The sequence below is a fragment of the Lutra lutra genome, chromosome 5, assembly GCF_902655055.1.
Source record: "Lutra lutra chromosome 5, mLutLut1.2, whole genome shotgun sequence".
NCBI lineage: Eukaryota > Metazoa > Chordata > Mammalia > Carnivora > Mustelidae > Lutra > Lutra lutra.
This window is the reverse complement of record NC_062282.1, coordinates 106099802-106112371: the sequence shown is the minus strand read 5'-3', so window position 1 is coordinate 106112371 and position 12570 is coordinate 106099802.

The window sequence follows — 12570 nt, the reverse complement described above, 5'->3', positions numbered from 1 at the left end:
CCAAACCAATTTGATTCCTGCTTTCATCCATTTTAAAAATACATTAATGAGCTCTTCTTTAACAGCAGAAAATATAGTGTTCATTTTTCTCCCTGAAATCCGTGTTTTCATTTCCACTCCTCCTCCTCCTCTCAATGTCAAATATTTTTAGGGCTGAAAGTCTTTTATGGCTAGGGCCATCAAACTTGTCTACAACAAAAATATGTATATCATTTAAATTTAAATATTTAAGGTTTTTGTGATCATAGATGCAAAGTATTAAAAAATTGGGGTGATTGAGTTATTATAAGTATTAGTAATACACAGATTAAAAGTACAAATATATGACAAATTTTAATATGTAATTATGAAAAGTAAAATTTTATTCAAAATGCATTTCTTAATCATGTGGTGGAACTAATTTTTCAGTAAGTTTATGTGTCCATGTTTGAGTATTATTTATGGCTAGAAGGACACAAAGTTTATCATTAATTGTTTGCCTTTCTGTTGTTTTATAGTTGTAAGTTCTGAGAAACCTTATTCACATAAATAAGCAGATGGGGAAGAATGTTTTATTAGAACACTATCACTCAGTTCTCTGAACTCCTTGCAAGTTTTACACCGTAAGCCTTACGATAACGTATCATCAAGAATTGTTATTAATGCACTCTCAGCTAATGTGTCCTGCTTTTATATTAATAGCAAAAATGAGAAACAGCCTGACTTGCAAAAAGATTATTTAATTAGTCATTAAAGTCATTCGCTTTCTCAACACCAGGACTTAGGAATCTCTCTGTTTGGTATTTCAGGGATTTTCACATCTTTGGACAATCTTGGGTTCTACAATGAAATGCCATAGACAGATTTGGGATGAGTGAAATGTATATATTTTTTTAAAATTCTGATGGTGGGGAGTAATTATTAAAGGAGAGGTAGTAAGGAGAACCCATAAACACCTGGACCAGAGGTGGGTTTTCAGGCGGATTAATGACAGGAAGCAGTCCTTTCAAATGCAAATTAAGGTTATGAAATTGATGTCCTTTAAATGACCTCTGTTTGCATCAAAGGGGAAAGTATCCCAGTCACTTTGCTGTTGGAAGACCATGTTTTCGGAACCTGTTTCAGAACCAGGCGTCCCCCTAGCACACACCTTCCCTAGTCCTTTATTCTTCTAGCAATTAATGGTTTTCTTAAAAAAAAAAAAAAAAAAAAGCTCAGTTATAATTAGCTCGTAAAGTTCCAGCAACTGCAGTCAAGACCAAAATATGAATACACTGTAGATGGAAAAGAGCATTAGGCTCTGGCATATACCATGTCAACTTCTAGAATATGCAGGTTATTCTCAGGATATGTTATTTATCTAGGAACTTCATACTTGGCAACTGTAGTAGGAGTACCAAAGGTGACCAACAATGTTTAAAGGCAATTGGTAAGATTATGATTATTTACCATCTCATTCAGCAGGGTAAGTAACTCTTTTAGAAAAATAAGCTGAAATTAAAATACAAATCCAGTATTCAGTGATTCAGTTTCAGTTCACTTAGTATATACTTATTAAGAGTCTACCATGTGCCAAGAATGTACTGGTTGCTAGAGATTTTGAAATTAATTCTTAAACTAATTAGCTTATCGCAGAAAGGCATGCCTAGTGCAATTAAGAGCAGCCTATCCTGGGACCACCTCTCACTTAACTCAGCTCCATTCTTTTGGTTTAGGTGGCTTTAGGCAAACCTCCATTTCCTTTTCTCAAAAATGGAAATAATATGTAGTTCCTAGTATTACTGTAGGGCTCCAGGAGATGGTCATGTAATAAACACTCAGAAAATGGTGACTTGCAACTTTGTTATTATTATAGGCACTGTTTTAATTCCTCCTTCCCCACCAGCACCCGGCATGGTGTCTGCACACAGGCAGACAGGCAATACATGCTATTGAGTCCACAAATAAATGGGCAGATAACAAATAACAAACATTTTAATATGCCACTCTATCTGTAAACAAGGAATTACATTGTGAGCAAAACAGGTTATTATCAGAGGTACGGTTTTTACAATATTCAGTTCGATCGAATGCTAAATAACTTTAAAAATGTTTATTTCTGCCTTCTGCTATTCGATGAAGGCATAGGTCTCACTTTTAGGAAGACTTTTGTGTTTTCAAACATTCTCCCATCTTTTTTTTTTTTTTTTTCCAGAATGTATGGGGTGAAAATTATTGTAGGCTCTTTTAAAATTATACCAAATAGTTCCAGGAAGTCCAAAAGTTTCTTAGAGCTGTATGGATTTGGTGGGAGAAAAAATTTCACGTTTTTGAGACTTCCCAGGTGGAAATGGGGAACAAATGCCCTTGTGTTCTGTTGATGTGAGAGTTTAAAGGACCAGGGAGGACATACTATTGTAGAGTGGTTTCCTTGCGCCAGCTGGGGCCGGTCTGGTGGTACTAAGGGGCAATCCTTCCCAAGGCGAACAGTCCCAAGTGGCTGCCTCCAGGGTCTTTCCTAACGATCCCTTTCTGTTGACTCCCCTGTGCCTGCCTCTCCTTTCACTGCTCTGACTATTCCATCCAAGGGACAGGGAAGGTCGGGAATGTGTGCCTTGTAAAACACATTGCGGGGGTCCCATATCCCACGAGCACATCTGGCTTCAGCTTTGGTAACTGTAACGTGTTCTTTACAGTGACCTGGATCCTATTTCTTGCTCCTAATCACTACAAAGAGTATTGGGTTATTAAAATTCGGAGACATAAATAAAGCCCAGGAACCAGAGAGCAGACTTTTATTCGATCACTCTATGTGGCTCCATTAGTCCAGTCCTGATTATGCTTGAGGAAACAGATTTTAAAGTTTCTCTTAAAATAAATACCATTATTTCTCATTATACTTCCTTTCATATACAGAACAAATTTTAAACTATTCTTCGGGTTCTGTTAGTCCTTTAGGTGATGTTGGTACTCCCCATCTCTTGTCCTGTTTGAAAACTTAAGCCCAGCTACTGAACTGTGCAAGCAGTTGAAGAGAAGAATTAGGAATTTGTTTTGTTCTTTTTCCTAGCTCTGTTTTTCATTCTTGGCACGCCTACTCCCACCCACCAATCCAAGGCTACAGTCTTCCTCTCTTAAAACATATTTGTGCCTGCAGTGTACTCCCTGCTTAATTTACACAGCTCTGATTCATCCTGAAGTCATATGCTTCCGACAGGTGAATTGCCCCAGGCAGTCACCTGGAGACACTTTTTTGTAATAACGCATATGTTTCATGACGGGTCCGTGCATCGCCCTCATTTTCCAGCCATAAGATGTGACAGAGTTCCGGTTTCTTGTCCTGTGCCCTTAAGATATTTGTACTTTTGTTCATGTTTCTTCTTATGCATGTCTTAGCAATCATTTTTAGTTTTTTTAATCTTCTCAACGATCCTCCAGATACGTCGTTGTCCCTGTGGTTTTTCTCTTCCCCCTTCTTGTTTGTAATACAACAGTTTGTCGTTCTGGTGATGTATTAGTCGAAGATGATTTCTGTGGGGCATATAGATTAATGCATAAATAACCATGAAACCTGTGGTGAAAAAAACGGCTGGGTTGAGGGCTTGTTGTATTTAGATAGGTGGAGTTATCTTCCAGCTTCTCTTCCTCTGTTGCTTCCTCATTCCTTCCTGCCCACCTGCAGCCTCCCTTAGCCACTCAGAAGCTTAGAATTCTCATGTTTTCCAACTTCCAGTCAGGAAGAGAAGCAATCCACAGAGAACAACATTTGGGGTGTCTGCTATGCACACCGTATCTCTGCCTGTCTTGAAACGGCTCCCTCCCTCACAGGAAGGCTACGCGGTAGCCATTACTACGTAAGATGACTCACCCCAGCCATGGTTGATTGGACCAGGACAGAATATCTAATCCAAACTGCCAATCAGATTTTTTCCCACAAATCCTGATTCTTTTTTTTTTTCCCCAAGATTTTATGTATTCATTTGACAGAGAGAGAGAAAGAAAGCACAAGCAGGAGGAAAGGCAGGCAGAGGGAGAGGGAGAAGTAGGCTCCCCACTGAGCAAGAAGCCTTAGGACAATGTGGGGCTCCATCCTACCCCCCTGAGATCGCAGCCTGAGCTGAAACCAGGAGTAGGATGCTTAACCAATTGTGTCACCCAGGCGACCTCCCTCCTAACTTTTCTTAATACAGCACTAACTAACGCTCTCATCCTTGCATCATTCTGCCAATGTGAGGGGCAGGACGAGCTCCCCACCAGAAACTCACACCAATACTGCTGCTGTAGCTCGAGGAGGTTTCTGTTACTTGCAACTAAAGTCTCAGCTATTATGCCATCAAATAACTTAACTCTTATTCGTATATTTGTAACTTTTCCTAACGGCGTGCATTTGGTAAGAGTATTGCCTACGGAAGTTAATGCGTGTCCCAAAGGAATGACTCCTCATATCCTTCAAATGCCCACTTCACTGGTGCCTTATGTGAGACTCGCCCTCCAGAGAAAGCTGACAGTTTTGTGGTTTTCCTCCAGCAGAAGTCAGCAGCTTCCGTGTAGGAATAAAGAAAGTGTTTGTGGGGTTGGTCCGAGGCTGGGCTTTTCAGGGAGCCTGTGGCAAAGAGGAGAATGAGGAAGCGAAGGTGGTGGTGGGAAGGCGGAAGGCGGTTAGGGGATGTCCTGTGGCCAGGAGGGATGGCCTCCTGGGGGAGGGATGACTCCTGTGGCCAGGTTGCAGAATACTGTTTCTCTGTTCCTTGGAATCATCTGGGGAGCCTTTCCAAGTTTTGCTGGTTGAGTCCCTTCCACAGTGCATTTGATGTCATTGATTAATGCAGTTAAATCATTAATGGAGTTGCTAGATCTGAGCTGCCAAATCTCGCCAGGTGATCCTGGTATCTAGCAAAGGTTGCAAAACAACCCTGTATACCAGCTGGAGAAATGAAGTTAAATAGGTGCTGGCAGATGGAACAGGGGAATGAAAGGTCCAGGTATTGGAGATCCGGGTGTAGGACTGACAAGAGACCTAGATTCAGAAGGGAGGCTGCTCTGAGAGTGGAATGTCAGGATTGATGGTAATAACGTTTCTGGCGTGGCTCAGAGTGGGCCCGCTGCAAGGAGGTGAAAGGCGGGTAAGACAAGGGGGCAGGCTGGGTCACTCCTCAGTGGTTGTCATTTTGTGGGATACTGACTGGCTGTTGAGGTTGCAGGGAGGGTACGTGAGGAGGTGTTCACACTCTTGCTATCTGGTGGAAGGACTCCGGGTAGAAGATTGAAGGACAAAGATGGGAGGACGTTGGGTGCTTGGATGACATGAGCTTCAAGGGGGAAGAGGTTTTTCGGGGGTGGGGCGGGGTGGGAAAGTGATGCTTGGAAATTGCCATGGGGAGTTGAGAGGATCTGTAACTACTCCCTTTTCTGTAGTTTAGGAGAAGGTAGGTTTATATGAAAACTCAGTTTTCCACCTGTGATTCTGTCTTTCTTGTGTGTCTTCTTTACTACTCACACAAAATACTTAACTTCTGGCCACCAGATTACGTTTGGGGGGGGGTGGTTGGCCCACATCAAGCAATTCTCTGTGGCACCAGCCGGTTGCCTAAAACTTGACTCATTCTCTAGCTACATAGTGTCGGGTTGCACAGGTTAAGGGCTCCATCCCACAAAACTGCCTGCCCCAACACCTTCCTTCAGATGCTAACTGCAAGTCCAGGTTCTCACCTGTGCTTCTGACCAATCAGCTGTAAATCAGTACCTGCCACCCCCTCCTCAGGTTTGATTAATGGACTAGAATGGCTCACAGAAGTCAGGGAAACATTTACCTGTGCTTACCCTCTGTCTGCTAAAGGATATAATAAAGGCTACCGATGGATAGCCAGAAGAAGAGAAATATAGGGAAAGGTCTGGGAGGGTCCCAAGAGCAGGAATTTCTGTCCCCATGGAGTTGGGGTGAATCACCCTCCTGGTGGATGTGTTCATCCACTTGGAAGCTCTCTGAACCCTGTGCTGTTGGGATTTTATGGCGACTTTATTACATGGGCAGGCTCAATTACCAATTCCATTGCCAGCCCCTCTCCCCAGGGTGGAGGATGAGGGGTGGGGCTTAGTATTTCCAGCTTCTAATCAGGGCTTGGTCTTTCTGGTGACCAGTCCCCACACAGGAGCCCACCCAGAGTCACCTCAATAGAACAAAAGATGCTCCTAGTGCTCTTGCCACTTAGGAAATTAGAAAGGTTTCAGGAGCTCTGTGCGAGAAGCCAAGGGCAGAGACAAGTGTATATTTTCTGTGATCTCACAGTAGGGAAAGGAGCAGTCTGCCCCAAGACAGAGCTGTAGCAGAAGTGAGGGTCTGGAAGAGACCAGATTCTTCAGTATTTCTGAGGTTTGATTTCCAGATGACTGAGGATTTCTGTGTAAAAATTTCCAGAATTGTGTGAATAGATGTTTTTTTAGAATCTATGACTTAGCCTGTGCCACAAAAGAGTCACAGATTGGCGGACTTCAGGCTCATTTTGTTTAGATCACAACAGGGTTTGGGGCAAAAAACTGAATTTGAATGTCTTTGTGCAGGGCCTTCTGTCTCCAGTTTACCCAGATCCCACCATTAAACTTTATTATTTTTTTTAAGGTTTCATTTATTTATCAGAGAGAGAGCACGAGTAGGGGCAGGAGGGACAGAGGGAGAGGGAGAAGCAGACTCCCCACCAAGCAAGGAGCCTAATGCTGGGCTTGATCCCAGCACCCTGGGATCATGTTCTGAGCCGAAGACAGACACTTAACCGACTGAGCCACCGAGGCACACTCCACCATTAAACTTCAAATAAGCTCCTTCATACATATATATTACTTCTTTGGCCCCAAGAGTTTTGCTTCCTTAATTTTTTTTTTTTAATTAGGAAAAATTCCAGAATACAAAAGTAAAGACGATGGTATAATGAACCCCCTGTACTGTCCCCCAAACCTGCAGACTGCTGCGGGGACCCTGGGGGAGGTAAACTGAGCCACACAAACCACATTTTTGCAAAAGCTTTTTGTTCATGTGACATGCTTCACTCTCACCCCACCCTGGCTTTCTAGTCGTTCTTTGTGTTTCTATGGAAGCAGAATCTTTTTATATACTTTCCCACATAATCATTCAATACATATTTACTGAACCCCTCGTGTGCCACATCCCCCTGCAGGCCCTGGAGCTAGAGCAGAGAGCAAAACAAATAACTCAGTGTCTATGACAGGAAGCAATTGGAAGGTTTTGAATTGAGGACGGACATGATCTGGTTACTTTCTAAAAGCATCACCCAGGGGGCGCCTGGGTGTCTGTTAAGTCTGTTAAGCTTCTGACTTCTACTCAGGTCATGATCTACAGGGTCCTGAGATTGAGCCCTGCATGGAGCCCTGTGTTCAACAGGCAGTCTGCTTGTCTCTCTCCCTTTGCCCTTCTCCCTGCTCATGCTGTCTCTCTCTCAAATAAATAAATAAAATCTTCAAAAAAAAAAAAAAGTCTCACTCAGGATACTCCATGGAGAATAGATCTGAGGAAGCAGGGAGACTGCTGGAGACACTTGTGTGGTAATGTAGGTAAGAGATGATGGTGGTTGGGTCCAGAGAGACAATGGGAGGAAGGAAGGGAAAGGTATTCAGATTTTGGATATATTTTGAAAGTAGATATGACAGATTTTGTTCATGGTTTGAAAGTGGGTATGAGAGAAAGAAAGGAGTGAAGGAGGACTCCAAGATTTTGGCTAGAGCAATCGGAAGATTGGAGCTTCCATTTTCTAAAGTGGATGATAGAGTGGCAGGGGCACGTTTAGGTAGACAAGGGAAGAACAGGACCTTGTCCCCACAGTCAAGCTGGGCTGCCCCTACGGTGTAGAGGGCTCTGGGAAATATTTTTATGGGACGCCTTCCTGTATAAACAATTTAATTTAAACAATGTATTTGATTTAAAATGTGTTTAAAAACTCATAACCTTGGGGCGCCTGGGTGGCTCAGTGGGTTAAAGCCTCTGCCTTAGGCTCAGGTCATGATCCCAGGGTCCTGGGATCGAGCCCCGCATCGGGCTCTCTGCTCGGCAGGGGGCCTGCTTCCGCCTCTCTCTCTGCCTGCTTCTCTGCCTACTTGTGATCTCTGTCTATCAAATAAATAAAATATTTTAAAAAAATTCATAAGCTTATGTGAGCTTTTGTGATTGGTCATGTGATTTAGAATAGTAGGTTGAAAAGAGGTATTTGCTCCTTGCTGTGTTTGCTCCTTGTCCAGCTAGTGTTGGTGAAGATTACCATTTCTCCCTGTGTCAAGAAACAGTAACCATCTCTTCTTCTTCTTAAATTTTATTTATTTATTGTCAGAGAAAGAGGGGGAGAGAGAGAGAGCACAAGCAGGGGGGGCATCGGACAGAGGGAGAAGTAGACCCCCCCCTTCAGAGGATGAGGCATGGCCACCCCTGGAGGGGGCTTGACACGTGGGGTGGGGTGGGGGTGCTATTGTTGAGGGGGCAGGAAGTGGCAGTGTCTGGGGGAGGATGCACAGGGCAGAGAACACTCATTGCCACTGCTGCTGCTCTTGACTGCTGTTGGCCTATGGGTAGCATTGAGGTGGGAACCCCAACAGTTGAGAGCCAATGTGGGGCCCATGTAGGCCACTCAAGTTAAAAGCTGACAGAGATATTTGGTGGCCAAGAGCCCTGAACTTGTCCTGTGTCTGACATGAGTCATACAAATTCCATGTTAACCCTATTCTACACAGCTCATCTTACTTGATTCCGGGACATTAAGGCTGCACGTGACAGTGGGAGCCATCCTATCCCCAGTTACCCTTGCTAGAACTGGAGTCAAACAGAGTCCCAGAGCTCCTTAGGACACTTGGTGATTCCAGGAGTGAGGTGGAAATGGGAGGGGGTATAGAGGGTCATTGGGCACCCAGAAGGGAAGAAATAGGGACCAGGTTCCCTGCTTACCTGTTCAGGCCTGGGGCACCCCTCCTGGATGGCTCAGCTGATCAGACAGGGACTTAGAAAATTTTGAGGAAGGCATCTCTGATGAAAAGGCCCATATTTGGGTCCCCTTGCCTAGACAATCACAGATAGGGGCTCAGGGCCTGAGGTCCAGGGCCCAGGTCAGGGACTGACTTGGGTCTAACTGTCAGGCCGATGTCAAATACATGTTCTTGAGGATGGGTCCGGTCTGGAGATCTAAATCTGTGAGCCATTAAGATTCTGAAAATGCCTTTACAGAAGAAGGAAGACGTTCTGAGGCTTCTAGCTCCCTGACTGCACCACCTTAATAAAATGGGAGAAGGTGGTTCTCTCTCTTCCTAGGTAGATGAAAAACTCTGGACAAGAATTATTGGCTTGATGGTTTCTAGAACTTCCACAGCTTACGCAAACCTACAAAGAACTCTGAGTCCTAAAAACAGAAACCGTTCATAATATGAAAAACCACAAACCCAAATCTCCCTAGGAAGCAGTACCTGTGTGGAGGAATGACATTTTTCATTTCCCAGTGCCAGGCCGAGTCTGGGCTGATAACATTTTCCTTGCCCTCTGAACAGTGTTATTTGTTTTAGTCTGCGGTCTGTGTAGTCAGGGGAGTAATTAATTAACAGTTAAGTCTGCTGGAAACATTCCACTAAGTGGCACTCGGTAAATATTTGATCACAATGATGAGGCTATTGCTTATCTATACCATCAAATTAGAAACAGAAGATTGTGGAGTCTTTCTCAGCAAGGTGTTAGAGATTTGTCATCGTATAGATGAGAAAATTGAAGGTCAGAGAAGCAAGGTGATTTATCCAATGTTGTACAGTGCGGTAGGGGCCAAGCAAGCCTCGTACCCCCGAATTCCCGATTCTAAATTTATTCATTGCTTTTTCTGCTACACTGCACTAGTGTTTGTGTGAAATAGCTGAATTCCACTAAGCAAATTCATATGTTGAGACATTAACCTTTCCAAAGACCAGTAAAATCTCATTAAGTCGGAATAATTGGAAGAATGGCCAGGATGAATTGGGAGAAAAGTTTGAACTATTATCAGAGATACTCAGCTTTTTCCTTTCGAGGCCATGGAGTAAATTGGAACAAATAGCCACAAAAAGGAGGCCGAGTAGAGGTCTCCCTGAACCTGTGTGAAGGAATAAACAGTAATAATTCATAAATGGTACATTAACAGTTTGCATGTAAGTGACAACTACTAAAAATATTATAGGCATTTGGAGAAATAAATTTTTGTTAAAAATAAGCTAAATGTTTCCCTTGGAAACTCCTTGGAAAAATTTACATAAGGGCCTTCACGAACATGTCAAGTCAACCCATGTGCTAAAATGATCATGCCTTTAATTTAGTGGCATGTAAATTAACCTCTATGGTTTTGCTATACTCAAATTGGCATTATTTCTATAGATCCCAGCAGCACAAATGATGACCTCTGTCTCTCACTTCCCATCCCTTTGATTTTTTTCATCTGCCCAAGGCCAAGAGAATTCTTCGAGCTGCTGGAAAACTGGAGGCATTTGCTTTCCCTGCCTACCCACCCACACTCCCAGCTGCTTTTCACCCAGTGACCCTCCCCTTCCTGCTACCATCTGTGAGAAGTCTTCATATTTGGCTGTCAGGTTTTCCATTCACACACTAACACTGTGCTGTTCCTGAAGATGTTTAGAAATGCTGGGCCGTGCTGTCTCTAACTCGTATTTAGCCGAACTGTCGGACACAGTACTTCTGAAGCAACTGGGAGGCAGCTTCTGTTTTTCTCTCTTCAGACCGACTTTTCCCTCCTTTATTGTGTAAGAATTAGTGTTGTCTACCTGGCAGATAACACATAGGGGGCTCCACACTAGGCAAGGGGCTATTACTGACAGGAGGCTGTTTGGGAAAATAGTCTGTGTCATGCTCTCAGCCAAGCTATGTGCTCAAAGCTGAGAAAAAGGAAGATCTCTGGGGGAAATGGGCACATATAAGAATTTCTTTGCTGGGTGTGAAGTCCTGGATGGGATTCAAAGAGCCATGTATCTTAAGAAAAAACTGATCAAAACAGAAAGGAAGGCTACAGATATTTCTGCCATTTGATGTTAGTTTATTCTGATGAAATAGCTTAAGGTCAAAGTAAAATAGAGCACCTCTGGCCTTCCCTGCTGGTGACTTGCTGCCCCCCTCTGGAGAAGTTGGAAACTGAAGCTTTGGTTCCTTTCTGTCCAGTTCTGTCTCAATTGTGGGTCTGTATTCCCGTGGCTTCCCTTCTGAAAGGTGCTTTGCTACAGTGTAAAGAAGTATGGGGCCAGAACCGCACACCATGTGTTTAGTGAGTTTACAATGACTCTGAGTAATGCCAAGATTTTTTTTTTTTTTAAGATTTTATTTATCTGACAGAGAGAGATCACAAGTGGGCAGACAGGCAAGCAGAGAGAGAGAGAGAGGAGGAAGCAGGCTCCCCGAAGAGCAGAGAGCCCGATGCGGGACTCGATCCCAGGACCCTGAGATCATGACCTGAGCTGAAGGCAGAGGCTTAACCACTGAGCCACCCAGGTGCCCAGTGCCAAGATTTTTATATCCTGGCTGGAGGATGAACTCCTTAGCTTTGTGAACTGTATGTCCTGGGTCTATTGTCCTTCTACCAACCAACAATCCAAACTAAAACCATATTTCTCGGCAGAAGGTCCCTTCTGACTTGGCATCCTGCCTTAGGAATCTTAGCCTTAAAGGGAGAGAGTTTGGACTCCTGATCTCTAGGGTCCCTCTGGCTGATTCTATAAAAATACCTTTACTGGCGAGAAATGTCTGTTTAACTTGAAGAAACTCCTAGGTATTAAACAAGCCTTCCTTTTATTGAACAAGATTTCTGGAAATAAAACAAACGCACTTGGTGGAAGGGTTGAATTTCAAAAAATTTTTCAAAATAGGAAATCTGCCATTAGGAGGCAGTGTTGACATACAGTTCTATTCAAACATATCCACTATAGGTCCTTTTGAGGGAAGTATTTAAAATCGAAGGATATAAGAATGATTAAATCAGAGGACGTGAGAATGGTAGAAAGATATGTTTTCTGTGGCAATAAACTTCTGAAAGGGTATTAAAAGGGCATCCATATTACATAGTAATAGAAGAGTAAGTTGAATAAAAGTTTCTATTATCTATGAATGAAATGTGAAATATTGAGCCTAGTTTGAGAGTGAGATATGGTAGGTAGCAACTTTGTAAAAGAATAATAGCATTTACCTTCCTTTTATTGCCTCTCAGCCACATGGCCTCTGAAAGCTGTGCTGTTTTGGCTCTATTTCTGTGCACTGGAAGATGAGGGGTAGATTACTAATTTCCTGGGTAAGAAAATTCTAGAAATTTCTTTCCCCTTAAATACTGCTGCCTTCACCTTTGAAACTCAAATACTTGCGAAGTAGGAAGGTTGAGATGAGTAAACTGAGGCACATAAATTTCATGTAAAGCTTAAGCAAATTATGGAATGAAAATAAGAATCAAATACAAATTGCTGAAGAAATTACGATTTTGGAACAGCTAAACCAAGAATATGTAGAAAGCAGAATGAACTCTTCATACGTTAAGTGTAGCCATGTTTATGCCAGTATCATCTTTGGGCTTGAGCTTTCATTAGAGAGTAGATGTTTATCAGGTAAAAATA